This window comes from Scyliorhinus canicula, chromosome 2, assembly GCF_902713615.1.
Source record: "Scyliorhinus canicula chromosome 2, sScyCan1.1, whole genome shotgun sequence".
In the NCBI taxonomy this organism is placed as follows: Eukaryota; Metazoa; Chordata; class Chondrichthyes; order Carcharhiniformes; family Scyliorhinidae; genus Scyliorhinus; species Scyliorhinus canicula.
In genome coordinates, this window is record NC_052147.1 from 109,865,410 (window position 1) to 109,880,500 (window position 15,091).

Sequence of the window (15,091 nt, forward strand, 5' to 3'; positions counted from 1 at the left end):
CTGTTCTTAATGATCCACCTCGATATCATTCCACTGGAGTCTCTGTTCATGCAATGGACACGATCAGGAAATACTTCAGTCATTGCTGTTATTTGCTTCAGGACGCTCATAAATAAAATCCTGGGAAGGATATTTTAAAATTTAATATATCACACTTCAGACAAGTCACACTCCATAACTCTTACAGTTGTTCAATGACTTCCAGCTACAGCCGTAGAAATATTTCAGCCTGGTGAACTTCCAGAAATGACACATTTCATACCCACTGCCAAAGAAATAATTCCATTATTGAAACTGGTGATAGTTTTACAGTGACAGTAGGACACGTCTGTGTGGAGTTTGCACCTACTCCACGTGTCTGTGTGGGTTTCCTCCGGGTGCTCCGGTTTCCTCCCACAGTCCAAAGGTGTGCAAGTGAGGTGGATTGGCCATGCTAAATTGCCCCTTAGCATCCAATAGGTTAGGTGGGGTTACAGGAATACGGTGGAGGCGTGGGCTTAATTAGGGTGCTCTTTCCACAGGGCCGGTGCAGACCCGTTGGGCCAAATGGCCTCCTTCTACACTGTAAATGCTATGATTCTATGATCTGTAATGCACCAGGACTCTGTCGTGGGGCAGGATTTTCTATCCCCCCCCCCCCACAGGCGGGTTCTTCGGCAGACTGTGGTTGAAAAATTCCTTCATCTTCCCTCTAGGGAAGATTAGCTTCCCGGCTTGGGTCGCTGTCTGTGCGGAGTCTGCACGTTTTCCCTGTGTCTGCGTGGGTTTCTTCCGGGTGCTCCGGTTTCCTCCCACAAGTCCAGAAAGATGTGCTGTTAGGTGAATTAGGCATTCTGAATTCTCCCTCAATATAACCTGGAATGTGGCGACTAGTGGATTTTCACAGTAACTTCATTGCAATGTTAATGTAAGCCTACTTGTGACACTAATAAAGATTATTTTTATTAGGTTCCCACCTCTACCTTGACCTCTCTACAGGTTTACAAAGGGATGGGCGAGGCCTGGGCTACCCCGCCCACCCTTGCCCCAGTCGAGGCCCTTAAGTGGCCAATTGTTGAGCCCTTGTGGGTAATTGTCGACTGGCAGGAGGAATTCATGAAAAGTGACCCTGTTCAGGCCTTTATCAGGAAGGGGAGGGAGTTGGGCTTCCATCAGAAGTCTCTTTTTAATATTGGGTGTCCCACTCCCCACCACCCCCCAACCCTGCCCCCCACCTTCTCCTCCCCCATAAAAGGACTGGTCCCGGCAGATGCTCATCAGCCTTTCCACCACCACCTCCATCACGCTCCCCATCAGGCCTCACCTTCCCTCCCAACCCTGAGACTCTCCTGGTCCCTGACACTCGGGACATGGGCTCTGGGGGCTTCTTGCAGTGCCAGTTCCATCCACTGCAGCTACTGGCACTGCAGATTAGCCAGCAAATTTCTGAGGTGTCTGCTGTGATTCAACTTGTGCGGTGGATTCTAATGGCTCTTTTGTCTGAATATGCTGATGGGTGCTTGAAACTTCCACTGAATGAGGTGAAGATTGCTATGGAGCAGAAATATTCTGCTGGGGCAGGAGTGTAATCCCAACTGGTGACTGCGGCAAAGGTGTACCTGGACCTCTTAACATCACCTTGCATCCCGAGTGAGGATCGGAACTCCTGTTTTTCAGCCAATGACCTTTTGTTTGAGTGTGAAATGGCTGCGGAGCAGGTAGTATTTAGAGGGGATGTGTTCATGCTCCATTCCTTGGATGGTGGGAAGGGAAACACCACCATCATAAAACCCCTGGCCACGGTGCAGCGGCTATCTCCAAACAAATGTAGGAAGGACATAACTCGATATTTATTCTTTGGAACCATCTTTTGTGTTTTGTCCAACCTATAGAGGAATGGGCATTTGAATCTTTGCTAATAAGAGTATTTGGCAGAAGCAAAGGACATATGGGACAGGAATATACCATTCAGCCCCTCGGACAATGCTTCAATACTCAATGAGATCACAGCTCATCTGTACTTCAAATCACTTTTCCTGCCTTTGCTCCTTATCCCTGAATATCCTTACTTAACAAACATCTGTCTCAAAGGCTCTAATTACCTCCCAAATGGGCTGCGGGTGCTGTCACATATTTCCCCAGCTTTTTGTGGTACAGTATGGCTTCACTCCCTCAGGTCTATATTTTAAGATCATGTCCCCTTGTTCTTGATCCCTCCATCAAAGGAAATAGTTCCTCTATATCTGCCTCATCCAACCCCTGTCAACATCGCAAACGTTTTCCTCAGGGCACCCCTCAATCTCCTGCATTCAAGGTCTTGGAAGGTAAGGGGATGCAAAATGTCCTCTCACCCCTTTTCGCTCCTGGTGTTATTCTGATGCGTCTGAAACCCCTCCAAGGCGGTGCACCATTCCTTGGGTGCCGTGCTCAGTACACCAGCTGCCATTTGGCCAAAATTCCGTTACTGCTGCAGAAATTGTGTTCCAGCCACCTTCAATGAAGAGGCCAAATTCCAAAAAGGCCTTTTGTCCCTGCAAGTTCCAAATGTGTCTCGGGGTTCCTCCAATCAGTTTAGCTCCACCAATTCCTCCAGCATAGTGACAAGTTCTTTCTCCTTCTTTCAAGGTTGAAAAATGATGGGGAATACCCCACTCATGTGCTGGCAAGCCTTCCATGTGCACTCACCTGCAACTATTTGCAAAGCACTGACAGAATGAACCAGGCTAGACTCCTTTGAAAGTGCGTTTTGGAAGGCATGGGATGTTTTTCACCGTCCATTTCATTCTCGAAAGCATAAAATCCACCACTACCCTTCCAACCCCATTGGGAATCAGTGTAAACTATAAAGGTATTTTACAGAGCTCTCCTATTAACTGAACCTCACTTACTACCCTGACCATGTCGAGGTCAAGCCAATGATGTAATGCTTTCCAGTTTTCCCAGCTGAGATACAATTGCAAACAGATTCTTACCTCATTTCCAACTGCAATGAAACAGAACCAAAGGCAGCGATTCACTCCAACACTGCCAGAACCCGGAGTATTTGTACATTTGATAAATAATTCACCTTTGACTCTCTTTTATCCCTGTTTGAACTGTCCCGTTTCCGAGGCCAATATGACTGTCGATGCTGCTTTGCAACCTGCTGTCTGTTTCAATTACACCAAAAGTGAGCCCAAAATGGTCAAGAATCTCTGCACTGCCGCAGTCTGAACTGTACTTTTGTTTTCTTCTCAGTCATTCGTCATTGCTATTCCCATGAGGAACGGGAGTGGCTGGAACTGACTTAGTTCAGAGCTGCAAGTTCCAAAATAAACATCAAAACAGTCATCTTTTTTTTTCCTTTTGCACAGCAGTGCAGCTCCACAGTATTTTGGTCAAAGGCAGAGCATTGCTAATGGAGTGGAAGCGGTTGCTGACCCTTAAATTATCCATCACTTTTTATGTCGTCCGAATTCAATGATGGGCAACCTAGGCTGGTGAGCGAGCCACATGAATGGCCCTCCTTCATCTGAGTGGGCCGCATGATTGAAATCAGACCTGTTCGCTAACCATGACCCCATGAATGAGATTAAGTACATTTAATACACGTCGAAGATTTCATAACGAATTATAGAAAATGCTTAGTAATTTAACTATTAATGGGCAGCACGGTGGCGCAGTGGTTAGCATTGCTGCCTCATGGCGCTGAGGTCCCAGGTTCGATCCCGGCTCTGGGTCACTGTCCGTGTGGAGTTTGCTCATTCTCCCAGTGTTTGTGTGGGTTTCCCCCCCCCCCCACAACCCAAAGATGTGCAGGCTAGATGGATTGGCCACGCTAAATTGCCCCTTAATTGGGAAAAATGAATTGGGTACTCTAAATTTAAAAAGATAATGATTTAAATATGAATAGAAGTATCATCGCCTTCAGATGGCAAAGGCAAATTAAACATTTCGACTTTGACGCAGAGGGAGCACATGGCTCTCACAGTCAATGTTGTGAGAATTCAGAAATCACCTCACTGTACTTGCCCTTGCTTTACATGTGTATCACTGCAGTCATACTGGTAGGAAAAAAACTAGACTGACAGAAATCAGCGGAATGTATCAACTCTGCGTGTGGGCAACTGTCAGCAAAATGCCTCCTGGGCTGCACTCAGAACCCAGATGGGCTGCATGTGGCTCCCAAGCTCTGGTTGCCTACCACTGGCCAAATTTGTGAACATGGTTTTCAGTGCAATTCCACTATAGTGAGCACTGTGCTTATGAACTCTGCTCTACAGTGGATCATGCATTACAGCCTTGGCCATCCTCAAATCCCTGGAAAGAATCTGGCACCATAATGCTTCCCACCAAAACTGTACCCGTGAAGATCTAATTTTCTCTCAAATGTCTCGAGCTGGGCTCGTCTCCAGGTTCGTCTTCCCTCGATTCAACATTTTTCAAAAGTATTGCTGAGAAAAGAGACGTTGAGTTGGATCTTCCAACCCTTCCTGCCAGTGGGCTCTTCTGGCCCAGCCAAAGGCAGCAACCACCCTGCTCCCCACCCTTCCTACCCTGCCCGCAGTGGGTTCCCTGATGGCGGGTTGGGCGAGCCACCCAAAACACCGTTGACATTCTGCCACCAGCCAATGGAGAGCCACCTCAAACTCCAGAAAACACACCATGAGGGGTGGAAAATCCCAGCCAATATTTGTCAAAGTTTTTCATCTTACACTCATCACAAGAATGATAATCACCACAGTCGCAGAGGGCCAGACTGCTTTCCCCTTTCGGCGAAGGAGAGGTGACTAGTGGTGATTTAACCTGAGGGTCACCACACCTCAGACAATGGACAAGGTTGAGAAGACAGGGCCTGCATGGTAACCTCAGCCAGTACGGAAACTGAACCTGGATTGTTGGCGCCACTGCATCACGAATCAGCCATCCAGCTATGATGAATGTAAGAAATTGTTATATTTTATATTTGTTGCAGGAAATGTTATTTAAAAAACGGGTTTTAAGATGCATACAGCCTGCATGTCTGATAAGCTGTGATTAAGGGGCTAGAAGTGCGATAATCCTTGATTTGCAGAATATGTGTTTTGTGATAGATTTGAGAAGCATTTTATTGTTTAATTTGATAATTTTTGAGAGATATTGGGCGAGATTCTCCCAAAACGGGAGAAATCGTAAAGCTGCCGTAAAACCCGGGCGGGTTTTACGGCAGCGCGCCCCTTCCCGACCGGGGACCGATTCTGGTCCCCGGTCGGGGCTAGCAGCCCGACGCCGTAGGCTCCGGCAAGACGGGCTTAACGAAAATCGTTAAACCCGCTTGCCGGAGTTAGCACCGGCTGACGCGTCATATGATGTCAGCCGCGCATGCGCAGTTTGGAAGACTCCAACCCGCGCATGCGCGGGTGACGTCATCGCGTTTTTGCGCGAAACCCGCGCATGCGCGGGCCGGGTTGCCCCTCAGCCGCCCCGCGAATGGATACTGCGGGGCGGCGGAAGGACAAGTAGTGCGCGGGCATCGGGTGCCCACCGATCGCAGGCCCATGGCACCCTTGGCACGGCCGTGGTACTGCCGTGCCAATCGGTGCCATGGTTATAAAAAGCGAGTTTGTGACGCCGTGTTTACGAACGGCAAGACCAGGTGTGTTTGCCGTTCGTAAAAACGGCGGAAAGGGCTGGGACTTCGGCCCATCTAACAGCTGAGAATCGCTGCCGGCCGTAAAAAAACGGCGGCAGCGATTCGGGTCGGGACTTCGGCGGGGGGGGGGAGAATAGCGGGAGGGCGGCAAAAATGTCAGGAAGGCCCTCCCGCTATTCTCCCACCCGTCGTGGGGGGCGGAGAATTTCGCCCATAGTATTTAGTTCTGGATAACCAGGTCATGGAACATCTTGTGGGAAGAGACAGTAGAATGCCTTATGTGTTGGGTACAGATGATATAATTGAGGGGAGGAGCCAGTTCTGTCTGTAGTTTCAGTTTGCCATAGGATTTTAGTGTTTCACTTTGCTCCCAAAAGGTTCTTTCTAAGGGCTGTGCACAGAGAAAAGCAAGTAAACCCGATCATTAACTTAATTTATGTGGGATTTGAACGATATTGGTTTGCTTAATTGGAATATATAATGGCAGGTGTAGTGAGTAGGTTAAAAGTTTGCCATTTACTTAAGAACTGTTGTAACTGTTATCTGGAAAACGATTTTTTTGCTAATGCATTTAATTCTGTGTTCAAATTAAAGTTTGTTTTAACATAAAAACACCTGTTGATCAGTATCATCAGTCCTGTCGTGCAGCCACCTTTCCTCGTAGTTTTACAAATTGCAAATAGTTGAGTTCTCATCTGGGATCCTAACACAGCCAACTGAGCTAACCGACCTCCTTTCACATGAAGACAAATCCAAGGGAAACAACCTTTCTTGCATTCCACTTGCAATCCATTGGTTAGATCGTGAAACCTTACATAGACATAGAACAGTACAGCACAGAACAGGCCCTTCGGCCCTCGATGTTGTGCCGAGCAATGATCACCCTACTTAAACCCACGTAACCCAAGTAAACCTTGGGCTGCAATCTTCCCAAATGTGACAATGGGAGGACGGGACAGGGCGGAGGGCAATGAAGTCACTCACCTTGCTAATTGGCCGTGCTGGCGGCCTTACGAAACTAGAGTTTGCCTTCAGACTTCCCAAGATTTTCATGGGGCCGGTCGTCAGTTGAGAGCTCTGTAACTAGCCCCAGCCCGGCACAAACAGAGGCGGCTTGAAGCCCCACAACACGTGAAATTTTAATAACGAACTTCTCCCTACCCTATCTAAGGTCCCAGCTCTCTATATGCCCATAGCCACTTTGAACATGATGTTCCTCTCAGTTTTTCAGGCCCCCCATATTCAGCAGTCATAGCAATGGCTACCGATTTAGGCCAGAACGTGGTCCAATTCCCTGGCAACCAAACACTATTCCTGTCCCCAACCCTGGCCACTAACTGGGCAACTGACCAATTTCTAGGGTCATTTAAGACCCTAACCGGTGAAAGTCCGGCCTTCTGGCGGGCTGACACGAGGGGTTAAAAACACGAGCCCGGGTAGGCCCCACCTCAAACGAAAAAACACGGCCCCTGCTCTCTCATCACTCATCAGTGAATCACAGGGAATCTGGTTTCTTTCAATTCTCCAAATCTTTCCAGGCCTCACAAATACACAATATAACCAAAGCCAACTAGCAACATTCTTTGACTACACCCCACATCATCTCCATTGCAAAGCTGAACACTTATTTTCCCCGAACAACTCTTAATTTTCTATTAGCACCAAATCAGTTCAAAAATATTATGCTCCTCTGTGCATAAGACTCTTATAATAACTCTCTCACATACTGAGAGAACTGAAGATCTAGATCTAGTTTATTTGAATTGAAACAATGTACAGGGCTACCAAATACTCAACCGTCTACATTTGGAGGTCCACCATGGACCAGAAACTCAACTGGACAAGCCATACAAATGCCATGGGTAGTAAGCAGTTCATTGGCTAGTGTCTTACTTCTAATTCCTTAAAGCTTGTACACTATCTACTACAAGGCACAGGTTTAGGAGAACGATGAAAGGTACTCTGCTCACCTGGATGAGCGCAGCTGCAAGAACATTGAAGAAACTTGACACCATCAAAGCTATAGAGTCAGTTTGATCAATAGTCCCTTCACAACTGAAGACATCCAATCCCTTGGCCCCCTGTTTAATATACAGGCAATTAAAGTGTCACAAAAGTAAGATAATCACTGATTCTAACTATTCACTTGTTTACCAATAAACGGCTAATGGAATTTTGTTTATAGAAAGAAGGTTCCCTGGTGTAGATAATTAAGGGGATTTAGACTTAGGTAAAAGCTGGATAAAAGACTTAGGTAAACATGGTCATGTGATCAGAGTAGGATAGAGATTATGGAATTAATGGGAGGAACCAGGTCTGCGGCAAGAAGTTTTGCTTTTAGTCTGCCAAAGACAGAGGACTTGCAGATTGTGCCTGGAAAGGGTCCCTCTTTTTGCTGAAAGCATCTCTCTACAGAGAGGAGAGCAAGTATCCCTGTGTTTGCTAAATTTTGACCTGTAATGGGCTTTGCTTCATTGGGGATAGAGAAGGTATAAGTTAATAGTAAAAGTGGTTCCTTTTATCTTAAAAATTGTTTAACTGTTAATTGTAAAGCTGTTTTTCTGTGATGTTAATGCCGTTGGTACTGTGGTACCAATAAAGTTTGCTGTATTATAAAAGATCCCTATTTGTCAGTGGAATTACTCCTGGGAGTGAAGTATCCTTTCCTTACAGTTTACAAATTGCAAACTTGTTGGGGTTTCTCATCCAATTTTCTGGTCTGGTACCGTAACAACCTCCATTTTGACTTGGATTTTATCGCTTATTTAAGTAAACACTGGAACGAATCTCCTTTGGGACTGCCGATTCGAACTGTTGTTAGGTAAACACGAGGTGCATGGATCTGCAGTGATTCAAGAAGACGATTCATCACCACCTTCTCAAGGGCAATCAGGAATGGGACACCAAATTCTGGTCTAGCCAGTAACACCCATGTCCCATGAAAAAATAAATTAAAGAAAAGATGAGCTCATTCGGAGTATAAATATTGTTCAGGCTGCAATTCAGAAAGCCTTCCTTGTTTGTTCTTTTATAATTGGCTGAGATCAATTAAGAGACAAGGGGAAAAAAGTTGCATTGATATAGCAGCTTTCACAGCCTTAGGACCCCCCAAAATGTTTTGCAACCAATTTAGTGCTTTTGAAGTGTAGTCACTTTGTGATTTGATGGTGCACAGCGACCATATGTGCACAGCAAGCTCCCACAAACAGCAATGAAACAAATACCTAGGTAATTTGAACCAAGGATGAGGTTAAGCTAACGGGCTGTTGTGCACCGCCCTCATGATCTCCTTAGATAACTGCACTCTCTACAACATGGGCTTTTCGCCACCTGCATGAACGTTCCCCAATTCCCAAAGAGAATCAAATACAACTCTGGGATAAGTATCCACCTTAAAATTTCCACTGGTTAAACTGTCCTGCTTCCTTTGAAGACCGTGCTTTCAGCTACCTAGGCTCGAAGCTCAGAGCCACCCCTGCTAAACTTCCCCATGTTCTCCCCAATTCTCCTCCTTCAAGATCCTTCTTAAAATCTATGTCTCTGACCAATACTTTGACCGCCTGCCCACATATCCCTTTATGTAGCATGCAATAACCTTGGAGAAGTGCCCTGGGCAAATTTGCAATGCAAAAGGTGTAATACAAGTCTAATTTGTCATTGTAGTTCACAAATAACAATCCTCCTTCCTGACCTCAAAGCATAGGAATCATTGTTTTCCATGAAATATTTCATCATTTCCGGTTACACCTGCCCCTGCAACCTGGCATTCTGTTATCTGGCTGAAAGCTATCATAAAAGACCTCTGTCCTTTAATCTGAATGTACAATCTAAGTCAAATGGTCTGCTTACGTCTACATTATCTGTGCCTCTCAGTATTTTGAATGCTGAAATCCTGTATCTTTCTGTCTCAAAACAAAATAACTTCATTTTGAATAAGTCTCTTCGCATAACCTAGATTCTTATGTTACAGATAAGCATTGTTTTCCTTGCCTGAGCCCCCATCAATGTTCCCATTAAGATGTGATTTCTGCCAAACAATGATTTTTAATGCATTGGCTGAAAACGTCAATAGAACTTTTAAAAAGCAAACCTTTAAAGCACAAACTAAAGTGACTCAAACTCACAGCAAAGGTGGCTAACTAAGTTAGATTACTAGACACCCACACTCCAGCTCCCCTTGAAGTGTAGACAACATTTCTGTGGGAACCCATCAAAGACAATGACCTCAGATGGAATGTGAATGAACCATATTTCTTATTCCATTAGCACAACATCCAGTTACTGAACTGGGGTGGAGACCAACCATCAAACCCAATCAATTGAATAATGGAGTCCTGGCTAAGATGGGAAATTCCCAGACCTGACCTAATCAAGTTACAAGTGGAATACATGATCATGTTTGAATTATTGGTCAGTTGGAAAGGGCAGTCAAATTGTCTGTCAACTCTTTTATTTTTTTTACACTCAGGTTTTTGTAGCAGAACTGAGGAAAAGCAGCTGAGAAGCAGAGAGAGATCTTTCCTCCCACTCTCTCTCTCTCTCTCTCCACCCAACTTGCAAGCATTTGGGCCCTGCCTGCTATTCTTTGACTTTTACCCCATGAGCAGCCAACATAGATTTCAAAGAATGAACTCAAACTCCACAGCTCGGTCTGCAGAAAAACAGACAGATCATTCATCTGCAGTCTTATATCACCTCGACACTGAAAGTAGAGGCCAGCAAAGTTGCCTATCTACAGACTGTGAATTCCTTTTAAATTATGGCTCTCACTTGACCTGCCTATCCTTCCCCACTCTTTCATCTGTACGTCTGTGTGTGTGTGTGTGTGTGTGTGCGCGCAGAAACATTTTATTGTTTTTCTTAAAGCTAACCTCTTTTTAAACCCCAAAAAACCTGCCCCATTGGTTCTTTTATGACGGCAGTATATAAACGGTTAAGTACTCACTGAAGTGAGTGCCCACACATGCACATAATATTCCAAACATGAGTAGGGTAGATTTCGTTAAGATTTAACAAAGAAATGCTGCTCTCATCAGCTGATGGCACAGGGATGAAGGGATACAGATTAAAGATTTGGGGCAAAAGGTACAGGGGAATGTGAGGAAGGACATTTTTTACACTATGAATGATAATAGTCTGGCGGGTGGTGGAAGCAGAAATGATCAACAATTTCTAAAGGAAACGGGATGGGCAATTGTGGATAGTAAAGCTGTAGGGAGAGCAGAGGGAATGGGACTAACTGGACTGCTCTACAGAGAGACCCTGGGCCAAATGCCTCGTTTAAAAAATATTTGTTCATGGGATGTGGGCGTCGCAAGCTGGGCCAGCATTTATTGTGCATCCTTGAGTGGGTAGTTACGAGTCAACCACATTGCTGTGGGTCTGGAGTCACTTGTAGGCCAGACCAGGTAAGGATGGCAGATTTCCTTCCTTAAAGAACCAGAATGTTTTTTTATGATAATTGACAATGGTTTCATGGTCATCAATAGACTTTTAATTCCAGATTTTTTTCCCATCTGCAGTGGCGGGATTTGAACCTGGGTCCCCAGTGAATGGCCATGGTCTCAGATTTACTAGTCCAATGACAATACCACTACGCCACCACCTCCCCTTCTGTGATGTGGTGATTCTTCACCTCTCCTTCTATGATATGCTTCAGGAAGCGTAGAGGAGAAGATGCTCCTGTCTACATCAATGGGAATGAAGTAGAAAGGGTCGAGAGCTTCAAGTTTTTAGGTGTCCAGATCACCAACAACCTGTTCTGGTCCTCCCATGCCGACACTATAGTTAAGAAAGCCCACCAACGACTCTACTGTCTCAGAAGACTAAGGAAATTTGGATGTCAGCTACGACTCTCACCATCTTTGACAGATGCACCATAGAAAGCGTTCTTTCTGGTTGTATCATAGCTTGGTATGGTTCCTGCTCTGCCCAAGACTGCAGGAAACTACAAAAGGTTGTGAATGTAGCCCAGTCCATCACGCAAACCAGCCTCCCATCCATTGACTCTATCTATAATTCCCGCTGCCTCGGAAAGGCAACCAGCATAATTAAGGACCCCACACACCCTGGACATGGAAGATCTTTCACCTTCTTCCGTCAGGAAAAAGATACCAAAGTTTGAGGTCACGTACCAACCAACTCAAGAACAGCTTCTTCCCTACTGCCATCAGACTTATGAATGGACCTACCTCGTATAAAGTTTTTAAAAATATTTTTATTCTCCTCCTTTTTCACATTTTATTCCAAATTTACATCCACCAACAATAAACAATAACCAGCAACAGATATGTCAATCCCCATAACAATAACAACGCTCCCATCCTCCCACCAACCCCCAAACATCAGCCCGCATGTTTACATAAATAAATGACAAAAAGGAATCAGGGATTACCCATAGTCACCCTTAATATACACAGCCCCTATCCCCCCCAACTAATGTTTGATGTTCTCCAGTTCTTGAAAGTGCATAATGAATAACGCCCATGACTTGTAGAACCCCTCTGTCCTTCCCCTCAGTTCAAACTTAACCTTCCCCTCGTATAAAGTTGATCTTTTCTCTAAACCCTAGCTATGACTGTAACATTACATTATGTAGTCTCTCCTTCCTTCCCTATGTACAGTATGTGTTGTCTGCATTGCATGCAAGAAACAATACTTTCACAGTATACTAATATACTGTAATAAATCAAATCAAATCAAAGGTTGCAAGCTCAGACATTGGATGTTGACTTGCTGAACTCCTTCAAGCAATAGCTGGGAATGTTTCTGGGTAGAACGGAGAACAACTTTTATTTTTAAAAATAGGTAATGCAGTGAATTATTAATCATCTCCTGGATTAGTTTAGATTGCTTGTGAATGAAATTGAGGTGTGGGGTGTGTGGGGGTCACGGAGAGGAATTTTCCAGATTTAGATGTCCAAAGTGACCCGAGTTTTGATTCAATTTTTCTACCCTTCCACTTCACCTCATGGTTTTATGGTGGAGTGCAGAGTGTGTATATTGTAACGCTTAGAGAGAATCAGAGAATCACTGGGAATTTTTACAGTGCAGAAGGAGGTCACTCGACCCATCAGCTCTGCAATGACTCTTTGAAAGAGCATCCTACCTAGTCTCATACCCTGCCTTATCCCTGTAACGTTGTGCATTCTTCCACTGGTTATTACAATTGTGAGGGATAGGCTGGTTAGGCCAGGGGCTTTCCCTGTCTGCTATCTTTCACATCCTTAATCAACTCTTCCAACTGTAAGTGTGAACTTGTACACTTCAAAAGTGTGGCCAGCTGAAATTAAAAGTAACTGACCAACCTCCGATCTGGGTTAATCTTTAGAAACCCAACTTTAGTTTCGTTAATATACTTCTGTTCAGGTATGTCGGTGTTTCTGTCTTGATTACATCTGCCAGATGTTAGAGACAATTAGTCAATTTACACTTGAATGCCATTTCAGACACACCTGCCCCACTACTCCCTGCTGCCGTGATGATAATTAGGCCAACAACCCGGATCAACAGCGCAAGTCACAGCAAGAGACACTTTTAAAAAAGTCTTTTACAGAATAAACCAATGCAAAAAGGGCATCCTTTGTGGAGATAAGAGTTCTCCCACCTCTGTAGCTCAGAGTACCATTCACTATTATTCATACTCGCTCAACAGGGGGCCCCTCTCCATGATTTAAATCTGTTTACCAGCTTCAGGCAGCCATCGATGCAGAATCAATTGAGGTGTTTATAATAGTGTCAGATAATAAGAAGCTGAAGAACACAGAGAGGAGAGTGGAAATTAGATTTAAAGAAATCATGAATTGAGTTTAAAGAAATCAAGAATTTAATTTTTTGTCAATCAATTGAACTTAAAGAAACCAATAATTGGATTTAAATAAATCAATAGTTGTGAATAAACATATAAATAAATAAATCAAGGCCTTTTGAGTTTAAAGAAATAAAGAACTGATTTTTTAAAAAATCACGAATTGTATTTGAAGAAATGAAGAATCAAAGTTTTTAAAAAACAATAATTGTATTTAAAGAAATCAAGAATTGAATTTTTTTAAATTTAGAGTACCCACTGGGTCACTGTCCGTGAGGAGTTTGCACATTCTCCCCGTGTCTGCGTGGGTTTCACCCCCACAACCCAAAAGATGTGCAGGATAGGTGGATTGGCCACACTAAATTGCCCCTTAATTGGAAAAAATAATTGGGTACTCTAAATTTATTAAAAAAAAGAAAAAAAAAGAAAAAATTTAGAATACCCAATTTATTTTTTTCCAATTAAGGGGCAATTTAGCGTGTCCAATCCACCTAACTTGCACACCTTTTGGGTTGTGGGGGCGAAACCCACGCAAACACGAGGAGAATGTGCAAACTCCACACGGACAGTGACCCAGAGCCGGGATCGAACCTGGGACCTCGGTGTCATGAGGCCGCAGTGCTATCCCACTGCGCCATCTTGCTGCTCATCAAGAATTGAATTTAAAATAAAATCAAGAATTGGATTTTACGAAACCAATAATTGAATTTAAAGAAATCAATAATTGTGTTTAATGAAATCAAGAATTGGGTTTGAACAAATAAAAAAATGTCCAGAAGATGGAACAAATGGTTGACTCTCGTTACCATGGCGATGAAATTCATCTTAGATTCTTTGGCAATGGTGCAAAACAAGAAAGAGCAAATTGGAATCCCGTTTGCATTCCAGACAATTTTTCTGTGAAAACGGAAAAGAAACCGGACGACAGGCAAAACCGTCCAAACTCAATTTCACTCCCGTCTTTCCTCATTATCTGCTGTCGCTCACACCAGAGATCAGGTGGCTTTATAATTGATGGAACATTGCGCTGCAGCAAGTTGCAAGGCGAGTTCTTTCAAAAGGTTTATCTCTCACAAATTAGGCCCAGTCCCAACAACTGTGTGACAAACTGGCCAAGAGCCAGTGCAGACTCGATGGGCCAAATGGCCTCCTTCCGCACTGTAAATTCTATGAAAAAAATGTGTGCAAATGTACAGATATTTACAAACAGAACCCTCCATTCAACCCATGTGTCTACGACACCAAAACAAAAATATTAGTCAGTTGTTGCAAAAGGAAAGGCTTTATTCTCTGTTATAGAATTTTACAGCATGGAAAGAGGCCCTTCGGCCCATCGGGTCCGCACCAACCATCAAGAACCTATCTGTTCTGAACCTATTTTCCAGCACTTGGTCTGTAGCCTTGTATGCTATGACTAAGCGATTATATAAATATTTCTTAAATGTTCTGAGGATTCCCATCTCTACCACCCTTTCAGGCAGTGAGTTCCAGATTCCCACCCTCTGGGCGAAAACGTATTTCCTCATATCTCCTCCAAACCTCCTGCACATACCTAAATCTATGCCCCCACTTATTGAACCCTCCATTAAGGGGGAAAAAGTATCCTCCTATCTACCCTATCTATATCTATCGTAATTGTATACACTTCAATCAGGTCCCCCTTCAGCCTCCTCTGCTCCAGGGAGAATATTCTG

At 44.2% G+C, this 15,091-nt stretch overlaps 1 protein-coding gene across 3 annotated transcripts in view; it reads right to left on the reverse strand.

The window, feature by feature from the left end:
• smoc1 (SPARC related modular calcium binding 1) overlaps nucleotides 1-15,091 on the reverse strand; it is a 288,182-nt gene that overhangs the window by 48,088 nt on the left and 225,003 nt on the right. The gene's annotated exons all lie outside the window — the stretch shown is intronic.